Source organism: Portunus trituberculatus, chromosome 24 (genome assembly GCF_017591435.1).
Source record: "Portunus trituberculatus isolate SZX2019 chromosome 24, ASM1759143v1, whole genome shotgun sequence".
NCBI lineage: Eukaryota > Metazoa > Arthropoda > Malacostraca > Decapoda > Portunidae > Portunus > Portunus trituberculatus.
Window position 1 is genome coordinate 5,321,144 of NC_059278.1, and position 6,000 is coordinate 5,327,143.

A 6,000-nucleotide genomic window follows, 5' to 3' on the forward strand; every position below is an offset into this window, starting at 1 on the left:
CCTCCTTATTAACTATTCGTTTTTCTTTTGTGTTCTTTTTCACTGCTCATACTTTTTTGCATATTATTATTTATCATAACCTCATTTCTTCCTCCTCCTTCTCCTCCATCTCCTCCTCCTCCTCCTCCTCCTCCTCCTCCTCCTCCCCTCTCCCTCCTTCTCGGTGTAGCTATTTTTAAAGACACGCTTCACCTTAATTAAACAACACCTGCGTGACACCTTTACCTACTGAGGTGTCGCCAGGTGTGTAGCGGCGCCTTCATGCAGTGTTGCCGCGTTATCATGCATGTCACTCTCCCCTCCTCGTGTCATGCGTGTCAACCCAGCACGTCATTCGTTTTTGTTATTATTATTTATTATTATTATTATTATTATTATTATTATTATTATTGTTGTTGTTGTTGTTGTTGTTATTGTTGTTGTTATTCGTTGTTTGGTGTGATTTTATGTGATATATTCAATGTTTAATGAGAGAGAGAGAGAGAGAGAGAGAGAGAGAGAGAGAGAGAAGACAGGTGGAGGCTCTCACCTGAATTGCCTAAAGAAACAGGTGAAACCGCAGCTGCCCCGAGACGAAACTTGGGAAAAACTTGGACATGTACTTAGAGAGAGAGAGAGAGAGAGAGAGAGAGAGAGAGAGAGAGAGAGAGAGAGAGAGAGAGAGAGAGAGAGAGAGAGAGAGAGAGAGAGAGAGACACACACACACACACACACACACACACACACACACACACACACACACACACACACACACACACACACACACACACACACACACTCTCTCTCTCTCTCTCTCTCTCTCTCTCTCTCTCTCTCTCTCTCTCTCTCTCATCGAAATATACAACAGTAGACATTTTATCAAGAAAAAGAAAAACATTATCTTGCCTACAAATAGAAGTACATAATAAAGAAAGACACACACACACACACACACACACACACACACACACACACACACACACACACACACACACACACACACACACACACACACACACACACACACACACACAATGAGGACTCATCGAGCATTGTGCACACACGTCTGTTCTCCTCCCAGGGTTTCACTGTCTGATGATACTAACAACTCCCTGTGTTCTGTGTGGCTAGGTAGTAGGGGAGGGAGGGTTGAGAGAGAGAGAGAGAGAGAGAGAGAGAGAGAGAGAGAGAGAGAGAGAGAGTAGTTAATCATCTCATTTCCTCCTTTTAAATAACGTTCAAATTAGCTTGTAATTATAGCATACTTCTTTTTTAAAAAGAAATAAAAAACAACCACCATGCAGTCATCTCACCACATGTTCATATTAACTCTTCGCTGGTTTACATTCACTTTCACTCACACCAATCCAACTAATCAATCCATCTATCCCTCTGTAAGCATTGTCGCCCTGAAAAGCACATCACGTACTCTCTCTCTTCGGGAATAAGAACACAGAGGGAGGGGTTTCCAGTCTCCTTGGTCTTCCCTTTACAGTCGCCTTTCAAAACACGCAGGGAATACCTGGGGTGATGTTCCGACAGGTCAACCTTGGAATATGTAACTAAGGACTATGTACGATTTTGGGGCTAGAGGCGGAGAAGTAGGTGGAGGAGGAATACAAAGGAAAGCCAAACAATAATAGCCCTTTTGGTCCTTGGAAGACTGGTAACTGCTTCTAACTAGCTACAGGGAAGAGAGGAAGAGGAAAAGGAGGAGGAGGAATACAAAGGAATATGAAGTGAAGCCAAACAGGAACTGCCCTTTTTGTTCTTTCATGACTGGTTACTACTTATAACTAGCTACAGGGAAGAGAGACGTGACAGCACTGCCGGAGGAGGAGGAGGAACAGAGTCTTGTGAAGAAATAAAATAGGAAGAGATGAAATGTATAGGATTTTGGGGTAGAGGAGGAAGACTTTAAGATAGAAACGGAAGAAGAGGACATACAGGGAGAATACAGAAATTTTGTTATGCAGGAGGAGGAGGAAGATTAAAAAGTTTTGTGGAAAAATAGAGAAGGAGGTGATATGTATAGGATTTTTGAGATAGAGAAGGATGGAGAACATAATTTTAGGGGAGAAACAGAAAAAGAGAAGTGAGATGCATAAGGTTTAGGAGTAGAGGAGAAGAAAAACGGGACAAATACGTGAAGCAATGAGATAGTACATTAATTAAGTAGAACACAAAAATGTAAGAGAACGATGGAGATGCAGAACGCCAGGTGAGCCACACAGGGTAGCTAAGACTTACCTGTCATTATTTTCCAACTTCGTTTTGAAACTCGAATATCTGCATCTACTGTACCATGATAAGAAAATACTATATAACGTGGATTTTTCAAGGAATGGAAATTGACATAAAAGTAAAGAGAAAGAGAAGAAAATGTCAATATTCCACCAGTCATGCTGTGAATTCTCCAGGGCGTCCCAGTACGGCAAGGGAAACAGGCAGACAATACATAACGAAATATTAGAAACCAACACAGACTTTGAATTTCTCTTACGGATGAAGAAAATTAGCATAACATAAGGGAAGCTGCCATAAGTCAACAGTCTGCACGTGGCACTCCCTTTTGTAAACGTAGCCCATTCACATCCACCTGCCATCCTTACTCGTTAATCTAATCTTTTGAAGCCCAACATTGACTCAGCACTAACAACCGACTGACTGGCTGCGTTTAGTCTAGTCATCTGCCACTCACTGTCTTAAGTGTTGCCAATCTTGAGTTTATTATTATTCTCTTGATTGAAACACTGATTTTTGCATATAACACCATAGCTCATGTACCATTTCAGAGAGAGAGAGAGAGAGAGAGAGAGAGAGAGAGAGAATTCTTTCATACGTTAAGGTTCCCACGAAGTTCAGCCCTTGAGCTTGTAATTAACGTGAGGGCACCGTCGAGGGCCTCCAGGTAAGGGTAGTGAGGGCCGGGCCAGGTCAGGCGTTGCCATGCTCACCTATACACCCACTTTCACTTACCCCCCCAATACCCAGCACCCTCTAGCCTCACTCCTCATAACCCTTCACCACCACCACCACTCCTTTCATTCGCCTCTGCTATACTGCCTCCTCCTCCTCCTCCTCCTCCTCCTCCTTCTCCTCCATCACTTCTTTCCTTCAATTTGCTTCTTTCCTCCACAATTTCTTCTCTTCCCTCCTCCTCTCCTCTCCTCTCCTCTCCTCTCCTCTCCTCTCCTCTCCTCTCTCTCTCTCTCTCTCTCTCTCTCTCTCTCTCTCTCTCTCTCTCTCTCTCTCTCTCTCTAACTACGACATTAGTGACTTAAGTTCGATAACACGCCTTTAGTAGTCACCAGGTGGTCTGTGGCGCCTTACCTGGCTAATTAATTTGCACCTGGGGAACACCTGAGGAAGGGGAAGGGTATGCGTGAACTTCTTTGACAGATACGGAGATACATAATGGTAAAGCGTATTATTTTTGGCCTTTTTTTCTTATTTTGTCTTCATTTTAAAAGACAGTTTCCGTATACTCTGATCTGAGTAGTGTAATGGAGGTTTCTGTATGTATATATATTTCATCATCATCATCATCTCCTTCTTGTTCTTGTTCTTGTTCTTGTTCTTGTTCTTGTTCTTGTTCTTGTTCTTGTTCTTCTTCCTTTTCCTCCTCCTCCTCCTCCACTTTCTCCCCTTCCAGTGCTCCCCTTCGCACGCCTCCACTCCCTCTTTATATCTTCCCTTTCCCCTTTTTCTCTTCACTCCCTTCCATCCGCAGCTTTCTTCCTCCCTTTCTTGTTCCTCTCACCTGCCCACCCCTCCCTCCTCCTCCTCCTCCTCCTCCGTCTTCTCATGTGAGTTTTTTTTATCTTCTTTCATTGCTTTTCCATTCTCTCTCTCTCTCTCTCTCTCTCTCTCTCTCTCTCTCTCTCTCTCTCTCTCTCTCTCTCTCTCTCTCTCTCTCTCATCATGTTTTTCTTCTCATGAACTGAAATTGGTGATTCATTTTCACGTTAACCATTTATTTGATGTTTTTTTTTCCTTCTTATTAACATATTGATATATTTTCTATTGTTGATTTTACTGATAAGAGTCTCGTTTTCCTCCTCCTCCTCCTCCTCCTCCTCCTCTTGTTCTTTTCTTCTTTTTTATTTCATCAGCATCATTTTCTTCTTCTTCTTCTTCTTCTTCTTCTTCTTCTTCTTCTTCTTCTTCTTCTTCTTCTTCTTCTTCTTCTTCTTCTTCTTCTTCTTCTTCTTCTTCTTCTTCTTCTTCTTCTTCTTCTTCTTCTTCTTCTTCTTCTTCTTCTTCTTCTTCTTCTTCTTCTTCTTCTTCTTCATTTTCCATCTCTCGTCTTCACTAGTACACGTTTCCTCCTTTCTCCTCCCCTTCCTTTCACCTCCCTCCTTTCCTCCACTCCCAGTCTTCCCATCCCACTGTTTCCCCCATTCCTCCCCTTCTCTTCCCTTCTCTTCCACCCCCCCACCCCTCCGTGTAGGAATGAATACCTCCCACGTATCCTCCACCCCTTACTCCTCCTCCTCCGCCCCTCCTTTCTCCTCCCACTCTCAAGCCTCTCACTTTCATGTTCAACTTTCTCTTGCGCGAAAATGCCCACCACCACCACCACCACCACCAGTAGTGCCTCGATAACTGCCCCCCCCTCCCCCAATCCCCCACTGAGCTGACCGGCTTCTCTCTTTATCTCTATCTCTTTCTTTCTCTCGCTGCCACTTTCCCCACTACGAGACATGCCCCTCCTCCTCCTCCTTCTCCTCCTCCTCCTCCTCCTCCTCCTCCTCCTCCTCTTCCTTCATGCGCAAACATCACCTTTATTTTACCTTTTAGACAGGTTTAAGCCTTTATGTTCGAGCTAAAAGGGAGTCGAACCTGTTTTAATCTTATTGTATAGGATTTGGTGTTTATAAATGCCAGGATCAGTTTGGTGAAGGGTTGTATGTTGTATACTCGGTGGTGGTGATGAGTGATGCATCGAGGTGAGCCTGGTGATGCTGATGGTGATGATTGAAAGTATATAAACGTTTTGAGTGATGGCGTTGGTGTAGTGTTGTTGATGATAATGATGATGATGATGCTTGTGATCGTGGTGGTGAAAGTGATGACGACATAATCACTTCAAAATACGTATAATTACCACCACCATTACCACCACCATTACCACCATTACCACCACCATTACCACCACCATTAACATTACCGGGACCTCCACACCATGGATAACTTTGCTCTATCTGTAGTCTTGTTTTCACTTCACTAAGCCTAACACAAATACATGTTTTCTTTCTTTTAGGCCTTGACAAAATGGGAAGGACTTGTAGAGAGGCGTGCCCCGGCCTTAGCTCTGAGTTGAATTAGGTTAAGCTGTGTGTGTAGTGTCTGTAGGAATGAATATAAAAGTCTGGTTAATTTATGTATAGTTAAGTAAAATTGGGTTTGGTGAAACGTGTGTAAATAAATGTGAATATTAGGTTAGTTTATGGCAGGTTAAGTTAGGTTAGGTTAGGTTGGATAGAGTGTTTGTGGGTATAAATGTGGATATGATTAGGTTAAGTTAGTTTTTATTAAGTTAAGTTAGCTTGGGTAAGAATGTATGGCTAGTCTGTATGTGTCTATAAATGTGAATATGGTTAGATTAGACTAAATTAGATCAGATTAGGTTACGTTGAATTTTTTTATTGGTGTGTGTGTGTGTGTGTGTGTGTGTGTGTGTGTGAAGGTCTACCAAGAAAGCAAAATAGGGAAAAAATCTCCTTGTTTGCATTTTTACCTAAGAAAAAGTCAAGTAGGAAAAGAAAGTGGAGTTGGAGTGTGGTTGTGTGGAATGGCGCGCGCTTTCATGTGTACGTGAGTGGGCAGAGGAGTAGGCGTGTGTGGATAATAATGGATAGATTAGTATGCAGTGTATGCGGATCATGTGTGGATAGAATAGAGGACCAGAGTGGATGTATGTAGGTGGGTGAGGTAGGTAGATCAGGTGGGTGTGGAATAACGTGTACAAATGTGTTATTTTATTTATCTATTTTTTGTAATGTTTTTAAGTGTAAG

General features: G+C 42.7%; 1 protein-coding gene across 2 annotated transcripts in view; it reads left to right on the forward strand.

Moving 5' to 3' along the window:
- Positions 1 to 6,000, forward strand: part of LOC123508018 (serine/arginine repetitive matrix protein 2-like) — a 101,831-nt gene that overhangs the window by 72,447 nt on the left and 23,384 nt on the right. The gene's annotated exons all lie outside the window — the stretch shown is intronic.